The sequence below is a fragment of the Microplitis mediator genome, chromosome 10 (genome assembly GCF_029852145.1).
Source record: "Microplitis mediator isolate UGA2020A chromosome 10, iyMicMedi2.1, whole genome shotgun sequence".
In the NCBI taxonomy this organism is placed as follows: Eukaryota; Metazoa; Arthropoda; class Insecta; order Hymenoptera; family Braconidae; genus Microplitis; species Microplitis mediator.
This window is the reverse complement of record NC_079978.1, coordinates 4683565-4696446: the sequence shown is the minus strand read 5'-3', so window position 1 is coordinate 4696446 and position 12882 is coordinate 4683565. Positions and strand designations below refer to the sequence as shown.

At 28.8% G+C, this 12882-nt stretch overlaps 1 protein-coding gene across 7 annotated transcripts in view; it reads left to right on the top strand.

Moving 5' to 3' along the window:
- Positions 1–12882, top strand: part of LOC130675935 (disks large 1 tumor suppressor protein) — a 251336-nt gene that overhangs the window by 43438 nt on the left and 195016 nt on the right. The window lies entirely within an intron of this gene.

Genomic DNA, 12882 nt, shown 5'->3' with positions numbered 1-12882 from the left:
GAAGTCTTCAGAGATTCGTTGTTACATGTACATAAATGTAAGGATAAAATAATAATGATGACGGTGATTGTGGTATGAATGCTGTGTACAGTAAAACATAAAACATCGCGTCTTGTAGGTTTCGTTTTATTGTCGGAGTTAAAAAAAAAAATAATAAAAAAAATGTCAGAATTTCTGCTGTTGTGAAGACTCATTATTGTTCTGCAGCTCTGTCAAAGATTAATCTTCTTCCGTGTTTCTTTTGTTTTGAAATACATTTCGAGTCGAGAAAGGTCGTAGATGGTACACATGTTGAATTATGTTGACTTTGTAATAATAATAACAGTAATAATTATTATTATTATTTTTATTACTATTTTTGATTATCGGCAAATTAATTCACACACTGTAAAAAATCACCGGGGTAAATCCAAGCGGTGTAGGTGTTAAAATCGGCGGTGTTAAATTTCAACACCGAAAGCGGTGTACAAAAAACGCCGCCGCCGGTGTGAATATTCTGTATCGGTGTTAAAAAAAAATTCTCCGGTATTAAAATAACACCGCTGACGGTGTAAATATTCTATACTGGTGTTAAAATAACGCCGCCGCTGGTGTAGATATTCTTTACTGGTGTTGAAATATTTTACTTTGTGAAAGCGGACGCAGTTTACCCTGCTTTTACACCGATATTACTCCGTTTTTACACCAGGTACCGCGAATTTACACTGATTTTACTCCGCTTTAACGCTGGTTACCCCGATTTAACACCGGTATTTTTAACACCGCACAGTTTGTGTGTTAAAAACGGTTGACTCGAAATTTGTGTTGAAATTTCGACACAAACTTTGTGTAACCCCTTTTCAACACAAAGATTATGTTGAAATATCGCCACAAGAGGGCGCAAAGAATTCCACAGTAACACACAAAATGTGTTAATAAAGAGTGTATACCACATTTTTTATGTTACAAAAAGTGACACAAACTTTGTGTTAGTTTAACACAAACCGTTTTCGACACAAATACACAATATTTTTTACTGTGCGGTAAATTACTCCTCCTACACCGGTGTAATTTTATTTTAACACTGGGAAGAGTTAAAATGAGTCCATTTTTAACACCGCTCTTTTTACAGTGCACTTATATGATGATTTATGAACAAGATTTATAACTGAAATAGTATTTGATATTAATCCTGAAAAATGACATTCTTTAAATGCTGTGTAAAAGATGAATGGAATCTTCGTATTATTACTTTTTTATGTATTTATATTATCATTTAGGATTTATTTTTTCACAATGCAAATCGAGAATAAAATGTATCAGCACGCAAAGCAAGAATTCGTTTATCATATGCAAATTATTCCTTATGCATAAAAAGAGTTTAAGACTCTTTGCATTAAATAGAATAGAATATATATGATAATCGAGTTTTTAGTTTCTAGTTTTTAAGTTTCCTTTCGGATATTATATTACTATCTACGGATCTAAGCTTAAATGACTTTGTTTAACGATGAATATTTCTATCTCTTTAACTATTTCATTTAATATTTTTTTCTGTTCATTTAATTTGAATCCAAGTGCACGGTCAAAATGTATGCAAACTTTTGTTCTCACTCTCAGATTAAACTCATAAATTATTACTCGTTCATTATATTTCTTTAAATGGTGAAACGGAAATCTGCAAAATGGAGCGTTATAAAAATTTTAATTCCTAATTTATACATTTTTCCACTTATTATAAAATGTTTTTTTTTTTTTGTATAAAGAAAGCTTCAGAAAATACATTTATGCATTTTTTCATATTTCTAATGAATTTTTAAACTTTTTTAACCGAATTGTTGAGTGGAATTAAACAAGAAAACAATTTAAAATCCTATTTCTTCTTTTTCCATTTACTTTTATTCCCAACCTACGAAATATTTTTTTTTTTTGAGAGAAAGAAACACTCTAAATGAAGTATTTACCAAGTAAAGTCTTTTATTTTTTTATTTCAACTCTACACCAACAGTACAATCGCTCGGGTGTTAATAAGTATGTATATAAGTCAGGTTAAATAATTTAACGTACTAATTTAGCACTTAAATATTGACTTACTGTCTAGAAATAGTGATAATAAATTTAATTTATTTTTATTACAAATTGCCGTAAATTAAATTTTTAAAATCCTATAAATCATGACTAGAAACACTCGTGTAACTAACGGAAGAAATTTACTAATTCATTTGACAAATGCGGTTTTTAAAAAAAAACATCAACTTTGATTATCGTATCACTTACAATGTACGTCGACTAATGGTAGCAAAGATAGTAAGTACTAACAGTTGGACCCTCGAGTGAATTGTGTTCGCCTTACTAGTCTGTGCGATTTAATTCAAATTTTATTAAGTTCCCATGAGCATCGTAGGATTCCTAACTAAGTTAAGTAGTGGTTTAGAATAGGAGATACACGAGAGTCCGTCTGCTAGTTTAGAGAGCTGTATAGAAGACACACGCTTCAAACTTGCATTTTGCCTTCTATTCTGTAGTTGCAATCCTCCTCAAAGTTTATCTTCTTCTTAGTTTAACATCAGCAATGCTGCTTTGTACTTGATCTACAAAACAATAATTTAAAAACTTGTTAGCTAATTATTCTATTCATAGAATTTCATTTATAAAATATGATTATTTTAATTAAAAGAGCATTCGTAGATTTAATTAACAAGAAGTCGTCGGTTCGAACCCCATCCAGGGTATTTCTTATCCATGCCTTTTTTTTACTTTTTTAAAAATAATTAATTCGTTTTAATCAACTTCAAAATGCTCATTTTAATTAATAATTTTATAAAATATTAATTTTGTTAAGGTAGTTTTCTCGCAACCTATAGTGTGTGCTATTGCTTACTCTCTTACTCGCTATTGCTTTCTCTTTTACTGGATATAGCTTACTCGCTTTTTCTCTTTGAAATTGTGAGACAGACTTCAGTAGTATGATTATTTTTAAATTTGAAATTTTTTTCTTCATCATCTGTTAGTTTTCGAAAAGATTCTTAAGCAAAATAATTTGAAATATACATGAAAAAATGATTTTTTTTTTTTAGGTTAGTCTGAGCTACTACACTGTAAAAAGAGCGGTGTTAAAAATGGACTCGTTTTAACTCCGCCCGGTGTAAAAATGAAATTACACCGGTGTAGGAGGAATAATACACCGGTGTTAAAAATATCGGTGTTAAAGCGGGGTAACCGGTGTAAAAGCGGGGTAAATTGCGTCCGCTTGAAGTATTAACTTTAAAGATTATAAAACACAAAAAATGTCAGTTCTTTATGAAAATTAATAAAAAATATCATTTATTAACAAGTATAGTGATCGAGTAAGTAAAAATATTCACAAAGTAAAATATTTGAACACTGGTAAAGAATATCTACACCGGTGGCGGCGTTATTTTAACACCGGTACAGGATATTTACACCGGTGGCGGCGTTACTTTCACACCGCTTTCGGGGGTAAATTTAATACCGATAATTTTAACACCTACATCGCTTTGACTTACCCTGGTGATTTTTTACAGTGTACATGTTAACTGTGTGCACTTTGATTATCAATATTTATGTACCTGAAGATCAAAACGTTTTTCGCGTGACGAAAATTAAAAAAATTTATGCAATTTGACTGCTTAAAGCTGACTTAAGGGGTAATTTGGGGTGGCTGCAATTTTCGGCTGATATTCTAACACTCATGCGAAACATTTCGGAAATCTAGATCCAGTAGATTTTTTCAAAAATTCTGATTTTCTAAAATTACATGCAGGATATCTACCTTGATATCATACTTCAATTACATGAAATTTTTATGTAAAGTCGGTTTGCGAGTAAACTAACTTAATCAAAGATTTAAAAAAAACAATTAATCATTTTTATTTAATTAAAAATGATGAATAAATGTTTTTAATTATGATTAATATGACGGTTAGTACAAGTAGTAAAGTACAAGCGTAGTTTCTAATTAAACCGTGTCTACAACTGACAAACATTTCTCATTAGATCGACTACTGTCTTATATACAACGACCGTACATCCAGTACGGATGTACTATCTAGTAGTGTACGATCTTTTACGAGCAAGTATACAGTTAAACTTTCTTTAAATTCTGTATATATACCGATAGATATATCAGAGTTTAAAAAAGTATAAAAAGTAAACTAATTTCGGTTCGATTGAATCGTAGTTTTCGCTAAAGCAATTAAAACTTTAATCTAGTTTCATTGAGGAATGAATTTTTTTGTTTATTTTGTTTTGTCTATTTTGTTATTTTATCTATAACAGCTAATATTTTAAAAGCCAAGTTAAAGCTAATATTTTAAAAGCATGTGAGGTAGCTGCTTATGGTTTTTTTTTTCTACTGTAATGAAACTATTTTCATCAAAGTACTTTCTTAGTTACAGCAATAAAAGTTCGTTCATAAACGTTATTTCTAACGTACTAAAAAAAATTAATTTTTTTTTACTCTTCATTGCCCGGTGTCCGATTTGTTAAAGTAGTTTTATAATTCTCTGGTGAATAATTTTGGAATATGTTAATTTCTAAGCAGATGAGAGTAATGGAATCGCTGTAAAAATAAATTATTTAAGTGCAGAAAATGATAATTAGCTTTAAATAATAATCATAATATAAGATAATTATTAAATAGTTAAAATGGTGTAAAGATGGTGATTAATAATAGGTGTGATGTAGATTTACGCAGGTGTACATCTATAGGTATATACAAATTTCTTTCATGCCCAGTTTAGTGTAAACGCGTATGTTTATTGAGGATCGTAAAGTTAACGAGATACGTGTAAATACTTTAACGTATTAAATACTTCAACCAGGTTATTTCGTGCTTAAATATTTATACATCCGTGTACCTTGTGTGTGGTATGTCTCGTTATTCTTAGAGCCATTAAATGCACATAAATGTCGTTGTGGTTTATGTGCTGGATGTTTTTGGTTTGTCAAATTCTTGTTGAATTTTTTTTTGACTCATCAACTTTAGGTTCTTTGATTTGAATCGTGTTTTATTTTTTATACAAAAAAGACATAATTGAAAAAACAGTAGAAAAAGAAAGAGTAGAATGAAGTAATGAAAAAATAACCAAATTAGTTTTTTTATAGACTCATAAAAAGATTAAATGAAAATTAACATTTTCAAACATTATCTTTTATTATTAAAGTAATGATATAGCTGTTCAAATGTTTGTATTCGTTTAACTTGAAATTTCAAAGTTTTTTTTGTTTTGTTGGATTTTTATAACAGGAAAAAAAATTTGATGTTTCTATGAAAAATGGTCGTACAAAAAGAATAAAACAGATCATCGAAGCTTAAAATTCGAGCTCAACGAAGCTTAAATGATGAAATGGTTGATGAAAAGAAATATTTCCCGTAATTTTTAAGAAATAAATTTCAGCTCTGTTTAAGAATAAATTACCTTTGAAAAATAAATTAGAAGTCAATAGAAAATACATTGTCTCGATTTATAAAAAATATGTCATATATAAATTTAATAGATTGAATTTATTTGACTAATTTTTATAGGGATGAGAATAGACCTATTGGAAAAATCATCGCGATAAGGATGATTCTGGTAGTTCAGAAGAGGCTCACAGAATGTGCTTTAGAAAAATTTATTTTTTATTTAAAAAGTTATATCTAAGGATATTTTCAAAAGCTTCTGGCTCGGCTGAATGTAAAATAGTATGGATCGATAGCTTGGATTCCTTCGGTTTCGTTTTATAGGGATAAAAATGGACCTACAGCAAAAAATCGCGATGAGCATAATTTCCGTTCAGAAACCCCTTAAGTAAGTTGGCTTTCGGATTATTTAGGCATCGAACGATGAAAAAGATGTTTGAAATCAACTCTGAATTGAGGCTAAGCATTTTTTTTCTATTAATATTTTCTACATATATTTACTTCATATTATATCTATATAGATATAAACTTGACACAAGTTATGCATTGACAGAATATGATATGATTTACTTATTAAGTATATTATTCACGTATTTCAATGATTATTGCTCCATATACTAAATATATATCATTTTTATAAGAAAATTTTGTATGCAGCTGAGATTCGAGCAGCAATCGGTTTTTAAAAGGTGTAAGTTTAAAAACAAAAATTTAAGAATTTTTTTGCTTCCTTTTCCTCCGGCAACTGTGTAGGAAAAATTTTATCTTCGGAAAAACTAAAAGCATTTTAAAGTAAAGACTTTAAACTAAGCTTTCAACCGTTTTTCTTTATTTCGATTTGGCGATTCCGACCCAAGTTGTAGCCTTTGGAAAACTCGTATTTTCTTTGAAAAAATAAATAATTCTTCAATTTTTTCGAGAAGTTTATTTTTTAAAAACTATTTTAGTCGTTTTTATTTAAAAGTAAGCAATTTCACTATAATTTGTCATAAATTTTTTTCATGATTGAAATTAAAAATTATTTTTTGCATTCTTTTTACAATTGAAAGAATCTCTACTTTTTTTATAAAATCGAATACTCGCATATTTGTGGTAAATATTATTGTTATCTATTTGTGAAATCAAAATGCATATTTTTGATGGAATTTCTCTATATTCCATCGGATTCCATTGAATATTTTTAACTTATATTTTATCGTAACGTTCTTTAACTTCATTGACTGATAAATTTGAAAAAAAAATTTCTCTGCATTGTATCCAATAAAAAAAGAAGTTCGTACTTTTTTTTTATTGATTATAAATATTGAATAGTAGTCATTGCTAACGGAAAAAAACATGCAATATTTAGCAGTCTCAATTATTTGAAATATTCTTTTTTATATTTATTGAATATAATTTTCAGGAATTATTAGATGAAAGGCTATGCCTATTCATTCTTAATAGCGTTTGAAGTGAACATTAATTCCAAAAGCACTATACGTGGAGCAATTATTATTATTGATTTCTCGTGTAGTAAAAAAAAAAGCATATTTCAATCCTTTGATAATTTGTGAATTATCCAAAAACAAAGCGTGGCTAGACTGATAATTTTTTTTTATTCCGCTTTACTAAATAGTGACTTGCCATCGTAATATATTAAAGAAAAAAGACTAAAGTACTTTTTTGCAAGACGCAATATCGTTGTGCTAATGACAAATATTTCTTGCTGAATTGGCAAGCCAAGTCTGGTGTTTGACGTTTACGAGCAGTCAATGAACTTTCTCGCTCACACGGGGTTATATTAGACTTTAAATGGGAATACCATCAGCGAAGCTAGCGTATTTCGTCGATTAAATTATTGCTGGTCTATATTAAATAACCGAGGACGTAGTTATTTTATTTTTTTATTATTTCAATTTACAATTAATGGACTTTTTTATGGTAATAAATATTATTTAATTGCTGAATAAAGTTTATCGTGCTGGAAATAAGTGAAATTGAGTTAGCTAATCGGGAGTTTAGAGGTATATTAATCTAGGTGAATGAGAAGAGTGAATAATTCATGTATCATATTTCCACTGTATACTTCTGTATGCCAACAACAACAGTTTAATATAAATCACAAGTTCTGCATCCAAGACTACTACTATCCATTCAAGCGTAAGACTTTTCTCATTCCTGTCATCACCTTATAAAATGTTACTTGAATCAGACAGCAGTTACATCGTAAAGTTTATTTCAAGTACAAAAATATTTTAATAAACTCTTATATAAGCTTTGGTTATTTTATTTGATACTTTTTAAAGCTTTTAAAGTATCTATATTCATGATAATCTTTGTAAGAGCACTGAATAGATGAAAATAATAATAGGGATGGTGGTGTTTATTTTCATTGAGAACATAAGACTTTGTTCTTTAAGTTTAGAAGAGTTAGTATTTTGAGTAAATGTGAAAGGCTACAAAGAAACTTGGGGTTTTTTACTTTTTGATAAAGAGTAGAAAAGAGAGATGATGAAGACGGTGTTCATCATAAGCAGCTTTCTCATTTGATGCTCATCCGGCTCGGTCTTCACTCTCTTTACTTGTTCTACTGTGAACCTCATTCGAGACGATGTCGTTTTACAAGTATATACTTAAGTGTACATACAGAACTTATGCTCTGTGCATCATGGGTTTTTAAACTTTCTGCTCTAAAAATTTTAAACTGGCGGAAAAAGTAAAACTACTGCGATCAATGCGGTCATTACATATCATTTTTTTCAATAGATTTGAATTTTAAAATCGAGGTGATTACGTCTTTATATTTTTGAAGAGACACTGGAGGTAAGGTAGTTCCAGCGAGGTATACTATAGTCAGAGTATTTACTATAGACAAAAATTTATAAGCCTCGGCACACAGACGTTCACACATACAATTACATATTGTTAGTTTCAGTGATCTGACAACGTTGCCCTGAGTGTTTATGTATTTTTGTTTACTAAAACCGTGAAAGATTTGAATTTCCCGCTTTTTTTCTACACTATTTCAGAGAGCGTTGCTTACGGCGTTGCCAGATCCCTATAATTTGTTAAGTGAGCAGGTTGGAAATGGATCGAAAATTATTTTTTTTTTAAATTGAAATTGATCTCATCCATGTTATAAAATGTTAAGTTTTTTTTTTTTTTTTTTTTTTTTTTTATTTTTTTATCGGGAACTTGGATAAATAAAAGCAAATGTTACGTTTTTAACTACTGCAACGTTTCGTTATATTTCATAACTTCATCAGGCAGACTGTGTATAAAGAGAGAAAAAATGGTATTAGAATAAATACAAAAAAAAAAAATTGGCAAATATAAATAAACCTCAGAACAAACTCACAATTAAGGTTAACATTTATGTGTCTTAAATTATTTTTTTTTAATTATTATATCTCGATAGCAAAACGGCGAGGTGCTACTTTTATTTTTTTAACTTATTCCAAAAACATTTTTCAACACTCCCCTATTTTTTTTTCCAATTCTGTCGAGAGAATTTTTTAATATAATAAAAAATAGTTGGAAAGACCGGACATTTTACATACTTTAAATGGGACATGACCCTCAAAATCGCGAACTTTTTTTTCAAATATCTCGCGATCTAAGCGGTCACAAATTATTAAATTTTAGGAATTCATAAATAAAGCTATTCTAAACCTGTAAAAAATAATTTCAGCCGAATCTGTCGAAAAGTGGTTTCATGCTGGAACTACCTTAACTATCTGTGCTTGAGGTTTTAGATGCATTTTCTAATTTCACAATAAATCTATTTGAATAGATCAATCAATTGATGGTAAAGAAAAACCTATGATTAATTCAGTATACATTGCTCAGTTGTTAAATTGAATCCTACTAAAGTTGAATACATTCTATGATAATACAGTCGAATAAAATAGAAATGAAAATCGATTTCAAGAGTAAGAAATTACTTTTCTTAAAATCGAGTGCATTTATAGCTTGAGGGCAAACATCGATTCTATTTCTCACTCAAAAAAATAAATTAAACTTTTGTTGTTGCACACATACAATGAGTATAAATTTTCATTTTTATGGAAATCCGAAATTTTTTAGAAAACGAAGTTTTCAAGAATTATCGATAAATTGTATATTCGATTGTTCAAGCCTTCATTCTTGGGGAAAATTAAATTAAAGGATCGGTTATCATTTTACCCCTTAATAGTTAGATACAATTTTTTTGTTGTTAATTTTTTTCTGAATAAAAATATAGTATTTCATTATTATATTTTTCAATCAGACATTAAAATAAGACCAATTAAAAAAAATCAGATACTAGCAGAAAAGATACAGCTCTGAATCAGAGATACCGGGATATAGTTTCAAAAATAAAATAAAAATGCTTTATTCCAGATATAAGCTCCGCTAAAATAGAATAATTAACTGCATATGGCGAGTCCATTAAACAAAATTCTCGCATGAGTACTGATCGTTTAAAATTATTCACGGAAATATTATTTCAAAAAATACATTTTTTCGCATCGATCATTTACCATTAAATATTTATTGTAGTCATTAAGAAATTTATGGCTATCATTTAAATTTTTACAAATTTTCGCAACCTTAACAAAATAGGGATTCTAAACATTTCGAAAATTTTCAGTTTTTGCATAAAGAATTTATTAATAAAAAGCTTAACATAATTTTATCTATATTTTATATATGTATTTTGAAGTGCAGGGATAAATTTAATATGAAATTGACATTTATTATCTATGAAAAAATAATCGGTTATTTTTTTCCGTAAAATTGAATTATAAGTACTTTAGCATGTTGATTTATATTTTATCATTTGATGTGGTCTACGTTTACGAATTTAATTTTTAAAACATTTTATATGCATGGCGTTAACATCAACAGTTTTTTTAAACGTAAAATATTAATTTTTAAACCAGAAAATTATTTTAATCATTTTGCAAAAATACGTTCTTGAAAAATTGTGAAAAAAATGTTAAAATGAAAAAAAAACTTAATGATTTTTATTTAGTGTTAAAATTAACGGGAATTTCACTAAAGTTCGTTTATAAAAAAATACTGTATTTTATTAAAGAAAAGTATTTTCATCCTGAATTCTAAGCTAATGAAAATAAATGTAGAAAAGTTTTGTTGATGTTTTCATTAGCCAATAACCTAGATTAAAACTTTTGTTCACAACAAAAAAATACAGCGTCATAAACTCCATTAACTTCATTGCCTCACCTAGAGCTATTACCGTAATATTTATTAAATAAATAATTAAGCAACTTACATAATTAGTAAATTTTTCTCTACACTCAGCTATAAATATAACAATGAAAAAACTTCATAATTTATCGGGCTTAATTTTCATTAAAATGTTGCTAACAAAACAAAACAAAAAAAAATTTTTTTCATACGAGACAAAGATAAAAAATTCACAAAAAATTTCTGTCTTACCATAAAATTTCTTCTGTACCAACCGTCTTCAAAGCTTTCATGCTTTATATCAACATTACCGACCTTCGCAAGCTCAGCTTTTTTCGGTAATGCAGATGTCTAACCTTGCTGCTGTTTTCAAACATTTTTATCGCTCTTCTCATCCCTTAATACAACCCCCATTTCACTTTATCAACAGCAACTTCCCTTTTGTTATCGTTGTTACCATCTGCACACAATATTCACCCTGTTTTTCCAGTGAGAAAATAGGAAATTCATACTACTAGAAATTTTCTACGTCTACTATAACATTTACCTTTCGCTGAAAATAAAGCAAAATTTCAAAGTTTTCAATTGAAGGTCTAAAAAATATCCTTCGTAATATTACCAAAATTGAAAACATCAGTTACAAAGATTGCTGCGACTATTTAAATATTTTCTGCTATAAGAAAATTGGGGGCAAACAAGGATAGGAAACATGAAATACGTACATTCAAAGTATTTAGAACGAAAAGTTTATGCATTGGAATTGTAAGAGGTTACAGCTTGCTCTGGTACTAATGTATATACATATCTATATATATATTTATATAAGATGTAGTAATTTATATGATAATTACCAAGTTCGTAGACGGCATCTTTCGAATACGTAAATTGGTTCATAGCATTCAAGTGCAGACTCGTCTTCTTGCTTTCTTCTTTCGAGCTTTTATCATAAAATGCACTTTACGCATATATCTTTTTTTTTTTTTTTTTCTAAGGGACAAAGAATTAAAAGCAGAAGTGTTTTCTTCCTTTTCTTACGTATTTTCGTATTTTTATTTATTCTCTTTTACATACGCGCCAACCTATATGTGTTCATCAGCCAGCAAAATTTTCATCTATATTCTAAAGTCTATTTCGTATTGGATGTTGATAGAAAAAGCCAGCGAGGCTGATGAGAAAGGAAAATAGATTGCTGTAAAGAAGGAAATTTAGAAAAAAAAAAAACAGAATTGGCTTAAGTTGAATCCCACGAGAAATCTTCTCCATTGCTCTTCACTTTAGAGTCGATGCTTCTTTATTCGGTATTTCTACATTCACGTGTTGTAAAAAGAAAATAAGAATAATAATAGAAAAAACTCAGACGTACACACAAAGTGATCTTGATAGTTTCATATATATTTCTCGAAGCAAAAAATGAACGCACACCACTCTATTATCATTATTATCTTCAGTAATTTCGAGGGAATAAATTTTTTATTTTTCCAATCATTTTTTTTAGACAAAATTTTTTGTGTTACTTATCAAGATGCATTATGCTGAAGAAATGAAAGAGATGAGCGAGATACATTTCATGTGGAAGATGATCCGCTCGGGTATCTTGGATTACAGTTGAATACAGTTTTTAAAAGCACAGAGAACCGATGGTCTTCTCTTTAGTGGCTAAGGATCGATTTCGATTTGTGACCCAAATCATGAATAACTGGAACCATCGCTTCGCTATACCCATCGGCTATCACCGCAAGCCCGAAGTCTCAATACCATTTTATTGTTAACCACTGGAGTGAACTCGCTGATAATAAACCACTCAAATTTTTGATACAACCAATAAATAAATACAAGTGTAGAATTTAAAACCGAACTACAATCAATCGCGTCACGTATTACTAACGAGTTGTGTATGAATTTCAATATTTGTTAAGCCGTAAAACGATGAAACATTGATTGAAAACTACTGAGGTATGATAAAAATCATTCAAATGAATAAATATTTATACATAATTTCAATCGGTATTGTGATTAAATAAATTTTTAACGTGACGAAAAAAAAAAAAATTATAACAATGTTCGTGCAAGTATTAAATTTAAATTTATTTTTATGAATATTTTTTTATCAGCATTTTTGAACATTAAAGCTTGTTAATTCGATCTTAGTGAGCAATTTATATAGTTCAATTACCACTAGGTAACTCTAATTTATCCGAGATTAAATTGATTTCCAGAAGCAATTTGCATCCTCGGTTTAATATACCAGAAGCATCTAATTTCAAGTCATTAACTTTTCTCGTCTTCTTATTTAATGAAAAGTTGAT